Source organism: Canis aureus, chromosome 31 (assembly GCF_053574225.1).
Source record: "Canis aureus isolate CA01 chromosome 31, VMU_Caureus_v.1.0, whole genome shotgun sequence".
NCBI lineage: Eukaryota > Metazoa > Chordata > Mammalia > Carnivora > Canidae > Canis > Canis aureus.
In genome coordinates, this window is record NC_135641.1 from 16,452,020 (window position 1) to 16,469,453 (window position 17,434).

A 17,434-nucleotide genomic window follows, 5' to 3' on the forward strand; every position below is an offset into this window, starting at 1 on the left:
TCAACACTGACCCCATGCCGGTCCCCCTCCTCTAGCACCCACTGAATAAGATGTCCCAGGGCACTTCCAGCACAAAGCCTGCCAGTGAGTGTGAACCACTCAAACCCTATTTCCCTCAGCAGAAAGATGCTGAAGGGTTCAGTGAGGACACACAGCCTTGGCCGTGACATCTATCCCTTTGACCAGCAGCATCACGGTCCCCAAGCCTGGCCTGAGGACCTCAGTCACCACACTCGTACAGAAAACAGCCCTGTGCTCCTGCACCTGGCTCAGAGCGCTTACACCTGAGTAAATATCCTGAGCCTGCCCGCAGAAATCAGAAGCCATTCCATGGGCATCCGTGAGCAGGACATACGGCTCAGGTACCAAGGAGCAGTTTGCTGTGTCAGGGCTCTGACTGGGCTGGGCTGTTCCTCGCAGGAGCTGCGTGCATCCTCTCTTGGTGGTGTTTGTGGTGGGTGTTCTTCCTCTTCCCAACCCTCCCCTATGGCTCTGTACTTCTGAGCCAACAGGCTTCCTCTTTTGTATGTAAAATCTCCCACTCAACTCCATAGTGCTGGACTTCTATGTTAGCCACTAACTCACAGCTGCACATACCCACCAGCCTCTACCAGCAGAGCTGGACATGGCGCCTGCACACAAGAGGAGGTCCCCAAGGAGAAGCCCAGGATCTATGCCCTGAGACTGGTCAGCTCACCTATCACCTTGGGGATAGCATCAAAATCTTGATATTTCCAAGCAGTGTGGATGTCTGAGCCCTCACCACATCCTGCAGACCAGTGTGCAGTGACCACTCATTGCTAGGCACTGGGCCAACAGACTTGGAGCAAAGGCTAGGAGCCCTCACCTGGCCTCAAATGGAGGTGAGCCCCAACACACAGCATCCACCCTGTGTGTGAAGGGCCAGGAAAATTTTGAAAACATGTCACAAACGTGCTTAAATATAAGAAACACACTTTGAATATAAAGACATAAGTAGGTAAAGTAAATGGACAGGAGAACGTATGCCATGCAAACAGTAATCAAGAGAAGCGGGGGTATGAGTATATGAGTATCAGACAAAGTAGACTTGAGAAGAAGGAATATAACCAAGAACAACAACATTCCTTTCTCAGTAATCAATACAACAAGTAAACCAAAAATCAGGAAGGATTTAGAAACAATAACAGACCTGAAATGATTGACATTTATAGAACACTCCACTCAACAGCAGAATATGCATTCTTTGCACATGGAACATTCATCAAGATAGACCAAATTCTGGGACTTAAAACAATCCTGAACAAATTTAACAGAATAGAAATCATATGAAATATGTTCTGTGACAATGATGGGATTAAACTAGAAAGATATATGGAAAATGCCCAGATATTTGGAAAGCAACCCACTTCTAAATAACCACGGGTCAAAGGAAAGTCTCAAAGAAATTTAAAGTATTTTGAATTTAATGAAAATGAAAACAACATATCAGATTTTGTGGGACACAGCTGAGCAATACTTTGATGGAAACTGATATTATTAAGCATTTATATTAGAAAAAAAGAAGACATCTCAAATAATTTAAGCTTCTACTTTAAGTAACTAGAAAAAGAAAATAAATACAAATCAAGCAGAAGGATAGAAATAAGAAAGAAGGAAAAAATCAATGAAAAACTTAAAACAGAGAAAAATCAATGAACCAAAAGTTGGTTCTATGAAAAGATCAACAAAATTGATAAACCTCCAGCCAGAGTGATCAAGAAATAGAGAAAATATAAATGACCAATATCAGGAGTGAAAGAGGGGTCATCACTACAGATCCCACAGAAATTAGAAAGAAGAAAAGAGTATATAACTGTGAACTTACTTGTGTCCCCCAAATCCACATGTTGAAGCCCTAACAATCCACTGGAGGTGGGGCCTTTATGGGAGTGATTAAGGTCATGAAAGCAGAGCCCTGATCTATCAGAACTGCTGCCCTTATAAGAAGAGGAAGAGACACCAGGGCTCTCTCTTCACCATGTGTAGAGTCATTGCAAACCAAGAAGAGAGCTCTCTCACTGGAAACTCACTCAGTGGTCTTAGGAATGGTCATTGAGACGACATGACCGCCAGTTGACCTGAGAGCTGGACTCAGGTACTAGGAAGCTCCTCCCTCCATCCCCCTCCTTGGATGTGTGCTTGGCTCACCCTTCCTGCTCCCAATAGCTGCTCCAAGGACACAGCTTGAGACCAGGATGTGATGTTGAAAACATGTGCATGATATATGTGACTGAACCTAGTTGAGGCCTCTTCATAAACTTTTAAGATATGGCCAGTGGGTACAGGATCCACTCATCTTTCTTCCTCCTAAGACAAACCTTTGTATATCTTCTCTTTCGTTATTAAGACTGTCACCTATCAGGGTGCCTGGGTGGCCCAGTGGGTGAACCATCTGCCTTCAGCTCAGGTCATGATCCTGGTGTCCTATGATTGAGCCTGGAGTCAGGCTCCCTGCTCACTGAAGAATCTGCTTCTCCTTCTCCCTCTGCACCCCACCCCTCACTCATAGTTTCTCCCTCACTCTTAAATAAATAAAATTTTAAAATCTTAAAAAAAAAATAAAACAACACTGTCACCTACCAAGCTGGAGTGGCCGTGTCTTTCTTGGTCTCTCCCTGCCCTCTGCAAACAGGGGCCAGTTTCAGAGTCCACTGAGGAACTTGCAGAACTAACAAACAGGTGCCCAGATCTTGGACTTTCAGCCTTCACAACCACGAGAAACCAATGTCTGTTGTTCAAGCACAGCCTGTGGTATTTGGTCGTGGTACCTGAGCAGACTGAGACATGATACTATTCCCACAAATCCAACATTTTAGATGAAATAGACCAATTCCTTGAAAGACACAAACTACCAAACTCACTCAAGAGAGCAACTGTTTGGTCCTATATCTATTCCAACAATAAAAACAAAACAAAGAACATCTAGGCCCAAATGATTTCACTGATAAATCCTACCAATTTAAGAAAAAAAAATGGAATACCAATTCTCTGCAACCTCTGTCAGAAAATTAAAAATAAAATTGAAGGGACGTCTGGGTGGCTCAGCGGTTTGGCGCCTGCCTTCAGCTCAGGGCATGATCCTGGAGTCCCTGGATCAAGTCCCGCATCAGGCTCCCTGCATGGAGCCTGCTTCTCCCTCTGCCTGTGTCTCTGCCTCTCTCTCTCTCTCAAATAAAATTTTAAAAATCTTAAAAAAATAAAAAAATAAAATAAAATTGAAAATTGACAACTCGTTTATAAGTTCAGCATCACCCCAATACAAAAACCAGACATCTCGAGAAAACTACAGATTATATCCATCATGAACATAGACACAAACATCCTCTATCAGATATTAGCAAATGGAATCCAGCAATACAAACAGGGCAAAATGGCACCACAAGTCAGGTTTACCCAAGAATTCAACACTGCTGCAACATCCAAAAATTGATCACTGCAATTCATTATGTTAATAAACCACAGGAAAAATACATATGACCATCTCCTATGTCCAAAAAAAGTATTTGACAAAATCCAAATCCCTTCATAATAATGAAAAAACTCTCATCAAACTGGGAATAGAAGGGAACTTCACTACCCTGATCAAGGGTGTCTAGACTACCATCACAGCTAATGAAGAAGACCCAGCTCTGCCCCTCCGATCACAGGCCCTTCATCCCCTTCCACCCAGACCACGAGTGATGCCCATCAGGACAAGATGAGGGAAAGCAGACTGTGATGCTGGGGAGGGAAGCTCACAGATGGCATGATCGTACATATAGAAAATCCTAGAAAGTTTACCACAACAGATCTCTTATGATAACTGAGTTCATCCAGGTCAAAGCGTAAAAGGACAACATACAAAAGTGTGTTTCTGTACACTAGCCATGAACAATCAGAACACAGATTTTTGAAAATCAGTATCATTTACAATAGCAGCAAAAGAAAAATGAAATATGTTAGTATTTCAAGAAGTTTGCTATGTATGTAACTGGGGCTCCAAAGAATAGGAGGTGACAAGAAAAAAATTTAATAAATAGTAGAAATCTGTCCAAACATAATGAAAACTGTAAACTGACAGATTTAAGGTCAATAAATTCCTTTGTTTAATAATAATAAATTTATTTTTTATTGGTGTTCAATTTACCAACATACAGAATAACACCCAGTGCTCATCCCGTCAAGTGCCCCCCTCAGTGCCCGTCACCCATTCACCCCCACCTCCCACCCTCCTCCCCTTCCACCATCCCTAGTTCATTTCCCAGAGTTAGGAGTCTTTATGTTGTCTCCCTTTCTGATATTTCCCACACATTTCTTCTCCCTTCCCTTATATTCCCTTTCACTATTATTTATATTCCCCAAATGAATGAGAACATACAATGTTTGTCAATCAATTCCAAGCACAGAAACATTAAGAAAATCACAGCAAGGGCAGCCCCGGTGGCGCAGCAGTTTGGCGCCGCCTGCAGCCTGGGGTGTGATCCTGGGGACTTGGGATTGAGTCCCATGTCGGGTTCCCTCCGTGGAGCCTGCTTCTCCCTCTGCCTGTGTCTCTGCCTCTGTGTGTGTGTGTGTGTCTCTCATGAATGAATAAATAAAATCTTTAAAAAAAAAATCACAGCAAGGCCAATCATATCAAATTGCTCACAAACAGGGATATATAGAACAGTCTAAAAAGCCACCTGAGAAAAGAGTCACTGGGTGTGGACAAACAAAGGTGAGGGTGACAGCAGATGCTCCATCAGAGAAGGACGACGGCGGGGCTACGTCCCCACAGAAACAGAATGCCACAGCCTGCGAACATAGCTTTCGAAACTGAAGGCAGAGATGTTTTGAGATGCACAAGAGCTGAAAGATTCCTCGCCAGCTGCCCGACACCGTAAGAAATGTGAAAGGGTGTCTTCAGGCCAAAGGAAAATGATACCAGATGGTAACGTGGTCTACGAGACGAAGAGGGAGCACGGGCGCAGGCCCACTGGGGACAGACCCAGGCCGTTCTCGCTGCTCGAACATCTCTAAAGGACAGTTGTTTCAACAATAACAACAACAATGTGCCGTGGGCTCCGGAGCCTATGGAGGTCAGGGGGGTGGCAACGTGGGTGGGAGTGCGGGGTGGCACTCAGACATTTGCCCGGTGGGCATTTACTGCCCCCAGGCCCTCTGCCCGAGTGAATGCCACAGTTTCTTCTCTACGGGACACGGTGCGACACCTGCCAGCAGAGGCCCCAGAGGGACTGAGCCCGGGGCTTCACAGTCTTCTCTGCTCCTGCCCACCCAGTGTCCGGGCAGATGAACCATACCCTCTCCAAAGAGGCCTGAACCCCAGCTCCAGGGGAGAGGGAGCCTCCGTTTCCAAGTGCACTCTTCTGGCATGTTCCATGGAGTACCCTTGAGAGTCTTCTTTCCACCTTTATGGTCACTCCACTGTTGTAGTTAATACTTCCTTATATTAAAGTCTCTAAGTGGGCGCCTGGGGACTCAGTCAGTGAAGCGTCTGCCTGCGGCTCAGGTCATGATCCCGGGTCCTGGGATCCAGCCCCACATCAGGCTCCCTGCTCAGCGGGCAGTCTGCTTCTCCCTCTCCCTCTGTGCCTCCTTCCTGTTCACGTTCTCTCTCTCTCTCTCTCTCTCAAACAGGTAAATAAAATCTTTTTTTAAAAAGTCAATTCAAATAAAATAAGGTAAAAATGCAAAAAGCTGATTTTTTTAAGTGCATATATTTTAGAGTTATATCCTAAAAAATGACACCGCAGGGATTTGCTCCTATGTAATCTGGGGAGCAGAGTGGAGTCTAAATGAAACTGGATCCTTTGATATTGATAGCTGCCCATCTGTGCTGGCTGATGAATTGGGCTCATTATAAAATTCTCTTTACTTTTGTTAAAAATTTGAAATTTTCCATAATAACATTTTTTAAAAAAGCATTAGAAAGAGGCAAATATGTGATCTAGGAATAGACACACTATGATGCCAAGGCCATTCGATGGGGAAAGAAGAGTATCCTCAACAAATGGGTAAATCACATATCGCATGCAAGAGAAGGAGGCTCTTCCCTGTCTCATACTGTATGGACAAATTGACCAAAATTAGTTAAAGATAAAGTGTAAGACGTAAAATTATAAAACCCTCAACAAAAACATGGGGCTATATCTTCATGACCTTAAATCAGGCAAAAGACTCTCCAATATGTCACCAAAAGCACAAACAAGAAAATAAAAGAAATACATTGGACGTTATCAAATTTAAAAACCTATGCTTCAGAGGACACCATCCAGTCAGTGATAAGACAACCACAGAACAGGAGAAGACATTGGCAAATTACGCATCTGATAAGTCTACTATTCAGGACACATAAAGAATTCTTACAACCCAACAACAAAAAGACAAACAGCCCAATTAAAAATGGGCAAAAGACTTGAACAGATATTTCTCCAAAGAAAATATACAAATGGTCAACAGACACAAGCAAAGACGCTCCAGGTCATTAGTCACCAGGGAAATATAATCAAACCCACAAGGAGAGAGCATTTCACACCCACTAGGATGGCTATCAACAGAACAAAGGAAAAGTGACAAGTGTTGGTGAGGACTTGAAGCTGGGATCTGTGGCCCCGGTGCCGATGGAAGATGGTGCAGCAGCTGTGGGGAAGTAGTGGATCCTCAAAGGGTTAGACGCAGAGACACTCCAGCAAGTCCACTCCTGGGTGCATGCCCAAGAGAACTGGAAACATACATTCAAACAGAATCTGACACACAAACGCTCAAGAGCATCAGTTTTCACCACAGCCAGAGTGTACACAGCCCCAAAGCCCGTCAACTGGCGAATAGTAAACCGAGTGGGGTCTATGCCCATGTGGAGTATTACCCAGCCTGAGAAGGCTCGGGCTCTGATGCACGCTGTCACATAAATGGCCTTGAAGATGTACTACATGCAGGAAGGCGGACACAAAAGCTCCTGTGCTGGATCCATACATATGAAAAGTCCAGAAGAGGAAGGTAGTAGATTAGTGGTTGCCGGGGCCAGGGAGGGAGGTGGCCATAGGCTGGAGCAGGAACGGATGGATGGATGCTTCCGCCTTGTCAGCCTCGTCTTGTGCCACGGCCACCAGGCCTGCACTTCTCTGGGGAGCCAAGTCAGACCCCCCTGGCTAGAGGCCAGCATGCCAAGACATCCCGGGGCTGGCCCCAGCCTAGGGGAGGGCAGGCCATGGAAGTCTCCCCATACCCCACGAGGGGCCAGGCACTCAGCAACACACAGTCACCCATGAGGTCAAAGGTGAAGAAGATCCACGCCCCAGCATCACCATTGCCCAACTGAGCTGGAGAAGGGATGGTGCAGGGGTGAGGGAGAGAAGGTGGGGTGGGGCAGGGACAGCCCTGATGGGGTGGTGCTGACCCCCTGGCTAGCCTTCACCTGAAGCAGGTGCTGTGACAGGATCTGGGCTCCAGGTGAGCCCGTTCCCGGCCTCACACACTGCCGGCCTGCCCCACAGAGCCACGTTTTCCTGTGGCACCTCCATCTCAGCACTCAGAACAACCCTAAAAACACCAAAGGCAGATAAAGGCTCCCAGGGATCCCTCCCTGGGGCGTGTGTGGAAGAAACACTGAGCCCCCTCCACCGCCACAGATCCTGCTGAAGAAACATGGTGTGGGGCACCATCTGTGCTCAGCTTTCTGCCCCGGAAATCCTATATGTGGGCGGAAATTATGGCAATAGGTTGCTCCATTTTACTAGATCCCCATTAATTTTCCTCAAAAAGATGAAGCCTCCGTTGGATTAGACCAAACTCCTAGAGAAAATGTCCCTGTGAGGCAGGACACAGGTGTCTGCTCTGATGCAGGTGGCAGACGCTTCGCTGATAAGTGGAGGCAGGAGACCCTCCCCACTGGGCTCCTGTGGCCTGTGACTGGCCTGGGCCAGGGTCCCCCCTGCAACCATAGACAGTGCTCTAAGTTGACTGCATTTTGCAGAGAAACCCGAGCTTTTGTAACAATCTTTCTGTAGGGGTGCCTGGGTGGCTCAGTGCGTAAAACATCTGACTTGACCTCAGCTCAGGTCTTGATCTCAGGGTCATGAGTTTGAGCCCCGCACTGGGCTCCGTGGGCATGTGCTGCTCTGGGACCAGAGTAGGAGGGCGACAACGCTCAGTCGGAGTCCAAAGTCCAGCAGTTACCGGCCTCAAAGTCCTTACCCTACACATGGTGCACGCCAGCCACAGGCTGCTGGGGGGTTGCAGCACGTGACACAGTGTCCCCTTCAGGGCTGTGCTGCCCGCCAGCCACACACCAGGAACAGGGACAGCCTGTACTTCCCCGCAGCATCTCCTCCTCATGGCAAGAGCTACCACCAACACCGTGACAGGGGCTCCCTGTCCCCGCTGCCCCAGAGCCTGCCGAAGCCAGACATGGCGACCCCGGGTGGAGACGTCCGGGCTTGAGGGCCTGCGTCCACCGCAGGCGGCCTGGAGAGTGCCCTCGGTGAGTCAGCTGCTGACCAGGCCAGGACTCCAGGCACACGACTTTCAAGGGCCCAGACCCTGGGCACAGATGTCCCAGGCACACACTCAAGTACCCTCTCTGGCGCCAGCTGCGGCTGGCCACATCGAGGCCACGTGTAAGTCCTGGGGGCTACCTCCCCCACCGTGATGATGGTACTTGGGGCAGCCGACCCTGAAGGCCGCCGGACACTCCCAAAGAGGGAAGATGTCTGCGGCACCAACCCCCAAAGAGATGGGAGGAAAGAGTGGCCCAAGGCCTCTGGCCTCTGACGCTGGCCCATCACCTGCCCCCGTGGGAGACACAGTGGGAACAGCAGGGTCAGCAGGTCGCCGCCTGTCTGTGCCACACTGAGTATCCACAATCTGGGATTTGGGGCCCCTGAAACGAAGACTTTTGGGAAAAACAACAACTTCTTGGTGCCGCTAAGGGCAACCGAAACCGAGCGGATTCCTGGAGTCCGGGGCCCTTCGGCCCTTCCCCAGTGGGGGAAGCAAGCCCCGTGCGCCCTGCCCGGCAAAGAGGGGCCCGCTGTGCCGCGGGCTCCGGCTCGTGCCCCGCCGCCCGGGAAGGCTCAGGGGCCAGTGCCCGGGCCCTGCCCGCGTCCGGCCGGGACGCTCCGCGCCGCCGCTCGGGGGCACATCGGGGCCACATCGGGGCCACATCGGGGCCACGGCCCGGGCGGCGCGCAGGGGGCAGAGCCGGGACCGCAGCGCCTGCCCCGCCCGGAGGCGCGAGCTCGTCGTCAGGTGAGCGGCGGCGGGAGGAGGGCGGGAGGAGGGCGGGCGCGGCCGCTCGGGCTCGGGGGCACTTACCCGAGGCTCAGGGCACCCGCGGGAGCTGTGGCGGCGCGGCTGCCGGCGCTCGCATCCCGGGACCGCGGCGGCCGCGGAAGGACGGCCCCACCCGGCACGCGAGCCCGCCCCGCCCCGGGGCCGACCCAGGCGGCAGGCGGCAGGCGGCAGGCGGCAGGCGGCAGGGGGCGCGCGCGAGCCTCCCGCCGCGGGCCCCGAGGTCTCGCCTCCGCGGGCCCGACCCCCGCACGCGCCCGACCTGCGCCCGGCGGCGGGCGCGCACCTGCCCGGGGCGCCGAGGGCCCGCCCGGTGCCGCCCCCGCCGCTGCGGCTGCCGGACCGCGACACGCCGGGCCTGCCGGGCGCGCCTGTCTCCGTCTCCTCCCTGGACCCGGGCGGACGCTCCTTCCCTTCCACCGCGAGGGTCTTTGGCCCCCGCCCGGCTCCACCAGGCGCCCGACTCCGCGAGCCTCCCTCGCAACCTGAGGTCTCGGCCGGCGCCTGGGGGCCCCCAGACGCCAGCCGCTCCAGCGCCAGAGCCCTCGCGCGGCCCCATTCCACGTGCAGCCCCTGGGTGGTCTCCAGGGTCGGCCCCTCATCCCCGCAGCCAGCCCTGTAGGGGCTCCAGCGCCCGCCCCACAGTCACAGACTAAAGTACTGCTCCAGACCCCCGCCGGGCTCCGAGCCAGATCCTCAGAAGCCCCCCATATCCTTCCCTTCCTGGACGCACTCGTGGGCCCTGAAGGAGCAGGCTTGTGTGCCTCAGGACCTTTGCGCTCGCTGTGCCCTCAGGGAAATGCTCTTCTCCAGATACTCACAGGGGAGCAACCAGTACCCGTGTCCTCAGAGAGGAGACCCACCCAAGCCAAGGCCACTGCTGTGGGTCTCCCCTTCCTGCTCATCTTTCTTGGTGCACATTGCCCCTGAAGTTACGGCAGGGGAGCAGGTTAACTCCCCACTTCCTGCACCTCTATCCAGGAGGAACACTCGCCCAGTGCAGAGCAGGGGTTCAGAAATGTAGGCTGAGTAAATGGTTTCATATTCTTTTTACTTGTAGCAACTTGTACCTATACTGCAGTGTACAGTAGGTATTGAGAATAAATAAAATCAGCATTTGCATCCTGATCCACTTTTCTAACATGCATTATGCACAGAAAAGGTTTGGGTGAATAACAGGTTATAGGTGAACTTCAATTTCTTTATTATTTAACTTTATTTTTTAAGGATTTTATTTACTTGATAGTGAAATGAGCAGGGGGAGGGATGGGAGGGAGCATCAGAGAGAGGGAGCAGCAGGGGCAGAGGGAGCAGCAGGGGGAGAGGGAACAGCAGAGGGAGAGGGAGCAGCAGGGGCAGAGGGAGCAGCAAAGGCAGAGGGAGCAGCAAGGGCAGAGGGAGCAGCAGGGGCAGAGGGAGCAGCAGGGGCCATGGGAGAAGCAGAGGCAGAAGGAGCAGCAGGGACAGAGGGAGCAGCAGAAGCAGAGGGAGCAGCAGGGGCAGAGGGAGCAGCAGGGGCCATGGGAGCAGCAGAGGCAGAGGGAGCAGCAGGGACAGAGGGAGCAGCAGAAGCAGAGGGAGCAGCAGGGGGAGAGGGAACAGCAGGGGCAGAGGGAGCAGCAGGGGCCATGGGAGCAGCAGGGGCAGAGGGAGCAGCAGAGGCAGAGGGAGCAGCAGGGGCAGAGGGAGCAGCAGGGGCCATGGGAGCAGCAGAGGCAGAGGGAGCAGCAGGGACACAGGGAGCAGCAGAAGCAGAGGGAGCAGCAGGGGGAGAGGGAGCAGCAAGGGAAGAGGGAGCAGCAGAAGCAGAAGGAGCCACAGGGGCAGAGGGAGCAGCAGAGGCAGAGGAAGCAGCAGGGGCAGAGGGAGCAGCAGGGGCAGAGGGAGCAGCAGGGGCCATGGGAGCAGCAGAGGCAGAGGGAGCAGCAGAAGCAGAGGGAGCAGCAGGGGCAGAGGGAGCAGCAGGGGCAGAGGGACCAGCAGGTGGAGAGGGAGCAGCAGGGGCAGAGGGAGCAGCAGGGGCAGAGGGAGCAGCAGGGGGAGAGGGACCAGCAGGTGGAGAGGGAGCAGCAGGGGCAGAGGGAGCAGCAGGGGCAGAGGGAGCAGCAGGGGGAGAGGGAACAGCAGGGGCAGAGGGAGCAGCAGAGGCAGAGGGAGCAGCAGGGGCAGAGGGAGCAGCAGGGGCCATGGGAGCAGCAGGGGCAGAGGGAGCAGCAGAGGCAGAGGGAGCAGCAGGGGCAGAGGGAGCAGCAGGGGCCATGGGAGCAGCAGAGGCAGAGGGAGCAGCAGGGGCAGAGGGAGCAGCAGAAGCAGAGGGAGCAGCAGGGGCCATGGGAGCAGCAGAGGCAGAGGGAGCAGCAGGGGCAGAGGGAGCAGCAGAAGCAGAGGGAGCAGCAGGGGGAGAGGGAGCAGCAGGGGAAGAGGGAGCAGCAGAGGCAGAGGGAGCAGCAGGGGCAGAGGGAGCAGCAGAGGCAGAGGGAGCAGCAGGGGCAGAGGGAGCAGCAGGGGCAGAGGGAGCAGCAGGGGCCATGGGAGCAGCAGAGGCAGAGGGAGCAGCAGGGGCAGAGGGAGCAGCAGAAGCAGAGGGAGCAGCAGGGGGAGAGGGAGCAGCAAGGGAAGAGGGAGCAGCAGAAGCAGAAGGAGCCACAGGGGCAGAGGGAGCAGCAGAGGCAGAGGGACCAGCAGGGGCAGAGGGACCAGCAGGTGGAGAGGGAGCAGCAGGGGCAGAGGGAGCAGCAGGGGGAGAGGGACCAGCAGGTGGAGAGGGAGCAGCAGGGGCAGAGGGAGCAGCAGGGGCAGAGGGAGCAGCAGGGGGAGAGGGAACAGCAGGGGCAGAGGGAGCAGCAGAGGCAGAGGGAGCAGCAGGGGCAGAGGGAGCAGCAGGGGCCATGGGAGCAGCAGGGGCAGAGGGAGCAGCAGAGGCAGAGGGAGCAGCAGGGGCAGAGGGAGCAGCAGGGGCCATGGGAGCAGCAGAGGCAGAGGGAGCAGCAGGGGCAGAGGGAGCAGCAGGGGCCATGGGAGCAGCAGAGGCAGAGGGAGCAGCAGGGGCAGAGGGAGCAGCAGAAGCAGAGGGAGCAGCAGGGGGAGAGGGAGCAGCAGGGGAAGAGGGAGCAGCAGAGGCAGAGGGAGCAGCAGGGGCAGAGGGAGCAGCAGAGGCAGAGGGAGCAGCAGGGGCAGAGGGAGCAGCAGGGGCAGAGGGAGCAGCAGGGGCCATGGGAGCAGCAGAGGCAGAGGGAGCAGCAGGGGCAGAGGGAGCAGCAGAGGCAGAGGGAGCAGCAGGGGGAGAGGGAACAGCAGGGGAAGAGGGAACAGCAGGGGCAGAGGGAGCAGCAGGGGCAGAGGGAGCAGCAGGGGCAGAGGGAGCAGCAGGGGCCATGGGAGCAGCAGAGGTAGAGGGAGCAGCAGGGACAGAGGGAGCAGCAGACACCCAGCAGCCTAACTGAGGACCCTGGGATCATGACCTGAGCCAAAGCCAGATGCTTAAGAGACTGAGCCACTCAGGTGCCCCTTCAATTTCTTTTTACAGCTTCTATAATTCCTGCACATTTTTTCCAAAAAGCATATAGTACTTTTACTTTTTTGGTAATTCCTTTGGTTGTTGTTACATACATTGAGTAGGCCGGCGCATGATTCCAGGGGAAGCTCTGTATTAAGAGCTAGCACTGCCTGTGCATGGAAGCCCCACCTCACTCCCCGGGGCCCCCTCAAGTCGGGCACCCGTCGCACCCGCCCATCAGGAATGACAGGGGTAGGTGGGGTACAGGCAATGCGCAAGGCCACAGGTGTGAGGCCACCTGTGAGCACCAAGGTCCACTTCCTTCCTTCCTCCTAAGCCACCCAAGCAGTCAGGCCTGTGAAGTGTGGACAGCAGAGACCATCCCGGCTCTGCCAGTGGCCAGGAGCTGTCACCTGCCTGTACCTGGTGACAGCCCCACAGTGAGAACCTCCCACTATGGGGGCAGAAAAGAGGAGGCACGAAGAGGGCATATTTACTCGTTTATTTCCTGACATACTTCCTGTCACTTATTTCCTTTCTTCTAAAGTCTCTCCCCAGCACAGCCCAGCCCGCCAGCCCCAACTAAACATGACTCATCTGCTTGGTTTTCTTTGAAATTCCCGTGCCCCCCACATCCTGCGGCAGCTCTGGAAGGGAGCCTTCCAGAGGCTCCAGAAGGGACTTCTGGAAGGGAGGTCTCAGCCCCATGGGACCCGCCGCGACCGCTCATCCCGCTTCCCTCCCCGGCCTCGAGTGTCCCCCGTTTCCCGCATCACGACCCGGCCTCTCGGGTTTCTCGCTCGGTTTCCTGGCACGTGGTTAAAGGAACTGGGAGGAAAACTTCGTGAAATCCTTGTCTGCCTTCACAGCTAGTGACGGATTCCAGGTGGAAACCCCCTCGCTCTCCCGGCGCGGCCGGGGTGTGCGCCGCCTGCTGCTGCGTCTCAGCACTGCCTGTGCGCTCGGCGGGGGCGGGTCCCTGTCCCTGGGCTGGGACGCCCCTCAGCACAGCCTGTCCACCTAACCCACCTCCGCGAGTTCTGGAACAGGCCCCCTTCTTTTTTTTGAATATTTCTTCTCTAGAGTTTTCTCTGTTCTTTAGCTTTTTCCCTTCCAGATATTCTATTTTTAATTTCTAGGAATCATTTCTCATTCTGTATTCTTTCTTTCTTATAGAATTGGGTCTTTTTTGGGGGCGGGGGGCTTTTTTAAATGGATGAAGTATCGTTGGTCATCTGTGAGACACTGGCTATAAGCTGTCCGGGTTCTAAGATGTTTCTTTCCATTTCTGAGTTGCTTATTTTACAAACGTCAGGTGAACTTTGCTGCACTTGGCACAAGAGTGAGGCATTGCCCTCCATGGACCTGCTCTCAGGCAGTAGGTTTCTCTGACTTCCTGCCTGGGGTGGAGGCCTCCCCGGCCTTCTTGTACCAGCTCTGCAGGAACTGGTGGCTTCCCCCCTGGACCTTGGGGCCTGGCTTCACCTGCGCCATCAGACCCTGAAGCTGTTTCCTTCTCCAGGGACTTTGCTATCTTAAAGCTCTCTTCACTGTGAGCAGCTACTGGGACCCTTTTTAAAATAAGGTGAGGCCCAGTCTGGTTGGCCTGGAGTGTCATCTGGTAGGAGGGGAGGACAGGTCAGATGTGCCCTCTGGGCTCCCTTATGTCCCTGCATGAACAGCACGAGGTCCTGGGTGCCCTCCTCCAAACTAAAGTCTAACCACCACTTATCACGTGACTTTGGCCAAATGATGGGCTCCTCCATCAGTCTTCATTTTATTATCCATAAAACAGAGAAGTGTAGACAAATGGAACAGAGTGCCCAGAAATTAACTCTCACGTATAAGGTCAAATGACATTTGATGAGGGTGCGAAGACCATTCAGTAGGGGAAAGGACTGTCCCCAGCAAATGGTGGTGGGAAAAACGGATATGCGCACACAAGAGAATAACATGAAACCTGACCTAACACCATGCACAAAAACTATTTCAAAATAGGTCAAAGATTTGAAATGAATGAGAAAATCCTGAGAAGAAAACACAGGGGAAAGCCTCGTGACATTGACATTCCTCCAAAGACGACATAAACAGCCCACAGCACACGAAACAATGCTGCACATCACTCGTCATCAGATGCCAGCCAAGAACACAGTGAGACCTCACCAAGAGGATGACTCTTCCCAAAACACATCGGCTACTGGCGAGGATGTGGAGAAGTCGGTGCCCTTGTGCTCTGTTGGTGGGAACATAAAATGGCACAGCTGCTGTGAACTGAACACAGAAGCGGCCTCAGACAAAGGACTGAGCATGGACCTGAGTGTCGCGCACCCATGTCCACTGCAGCATTATTCAACCACCAAACGGTGGAAGCCAACCAGTGTGCCTGAGATGAATGGGTGAGCAAGACATGGCGTATCCACATGCTGGAGTCATCCTTCAGCCTAGAAAGGAAGGAAATCCTGACACTTTCTCAGCACAGGTGACCCTGGACAACAATCGTAGAAAGCCTGTCTTTCCGCTGGTATGAGGCTCCCAGGAGTCAGACCCACGGAGGTGGCAGGATGGTGGGCACCGGGGCTTAGTGTGGGTGGTGATGGCACTCAGCGCCGTGAATGTGCCTAATGCCACGGAGCTGCACTCTTAAATCTGGTGAAAAGGTAAATTTTATGCTATATGTATTCTAACATGGGAGGAAAGAACCCCACCTTTGCTCATTGCTTCACTAGGTGTGTATGGCCCTGCTCTAGAGGCAGACTTGGGCCAGGTTCCCAGCCTGGAGACTCAGGGCTCACGCATGCACCGCCCTTAAATGCTATGGCCTAGTGCTGGGAATTGCAGGCCACTCCCGGGCCCGCCAGGCGGGGGCTGTGCGGGGGGAGGGCTGAGGGGCCGCCCCTCCGCCTAGTGACCTGGGCATTCAGGGACGGAAGGAGGGCCCGGCAGGAGAGCGCACCCGACACCTGCTCCACGTGCAGCCCGGACGCGCCTGGCGAGGACTAACAGCCTCCACCTCCGGCCACCCAGACCCCCACCTGCCCGCGTCCTCGGTCAGGCTCATCTGGACAGGGGGCCCTTCTAGCTCGCTAGGTTGACTTCAGTGGTGACCTCGGGCATGACCCCAGGTCAAGCCTTCCCGACTGCCCCGGGACCGCTGTCTCACAAGAACCCAAGGTTTAAAGCCGGGTCCCGGTAAGTCAAATGAAGAGCTGTGTCATCAACATGCCATTCAAACAGCCAGGAAGGGAGTGTTAGGAGCAGGTGGCCGAGGGACCCATGGGTGGTCGTCAGCTGGCCTGGCCCCCTCCAGAGAGGCCAGCTTCCCCAGAGGTGCTCTGCCCGCCCCCCAACACCCATGTCTAATGGGACCTGGGGCACAGCTTGAGCAAAGTGACACATGAAAAGCTGCCACAGGCCGTCCCGGGGCTCACGGCTTTACAGCGGTGCTTGTGGCCCTCAGGATTTAAGCCCCACACGCTCTGCTTTCTTGGCTGCTGCTTGTTAATTCCAAACCCGAGCGTCCTGGAGGCCACAGATGAGCCGCCCCGGGCAGGCGTCCCTCCCTGGCGTGGCTGCACTGCCCCCGTGTGGCCGTGTGGCTCCTGGGGCTGTGCTTGGCTCCCAGCGCAGGTGTTCACTGTGGGTCCGCCGTCCAAGGGTGCTCGTCCTTACGACGTTCCTGCATGTTCTCCTTAGGCAGCCTGGCTCCCCGGTGGACCCCCTAACCTCTTAGGCCCACCTGCCTCTGGGGCCTTCCAGAAGCAAAGCCACATACTCGCCCCTGCAAGACACCACAGACCTGACTGGCCGCCTGTCTCCCACTGACCACCATCTCCCAGACTGCCCACTCCTCACTGCACCCCCATTGACCAAACCGCTGTTTCCTACTGGGATGGTTGGTGCCACACACCTGAGTACCTGTACCACACTTAAGAATATCTGTACCATAGCTGAGTGTCTATACCACATGCCTGAGAGCATCTATACCACACACCCGAATTATCTGTACTGTACCTATCTACACTACATTCATGTACCACACACCTGAGACTATCTTTATCAGTGTGTTTATCTGTACTGCACACCTGTGCACCATACACCTGAGTTTATGTCACACACCTGAGAATAACTGTGCTACACACGTGTGCATCTGTACTAACCTATGCCTATCTGTACTCTACACACTTGAGTCTATTTGTACCATGCTTGAGTACATCTGTACCAAACACAAGAACATCTGGACCATAGCTAAGTGTATCACACACCTGAGGGCATCTGTACCGTGCACCTAGTGAGATACTGAGAAACCCACTTTGATTAGAGGAATGGTCCTTCCTTCCTAACCGGGTAAGATGATCTAACCCTCACTCATCCCCAACCAGACCATTTCTTTGTTAAAATCCCGCATACTTTTCCGTCCCTTCCCTGAATCAGGGGTGCAGGGCTCATCATCTTCTCAGTTTCCTCTCTGTGGCTGACACAGCATGAGAGAACAGGTCTGCGTCCACTGTGTGGTCTCCATGGAGTGTAAACACCAAGTATGTACTGGGGGCAGGTGCCTCACCAAGACCTCGAGCTGCTCTGCGGCCAGTTGGGGGGGGGGGGCGTCCAGGTGCAGGAAGGGGGCGGGGCTCCCATATGCACAGGACAGAG

At 54.1% G+C, this 17,434-nt stretch overlaps 1 protein-coding gene across 1 annotated transcript in view; it reads right to left on the reverse strand.

Annotated features, from left to right (window-relative positions):
* Positions 1 to 9,434, reverse strand: part of AHRR (aryl hydrocarbon receptor repressor) — a 78,080-nt gene extending 68,646 nt beyond the window's left edge. Inside the window, exon 1 of the mRNA XM_077879687.1 lies at positions 9,313 to 9,434. The gene's annotated coding sequence lies outside the window, so the exon portion shown is untranslated. The remainder of the gene's footprint in view (positions 1 to 9,312) is intronic.
* Positions 9,435 to 17,434: the final 8,000 nt, after the last annotated feature.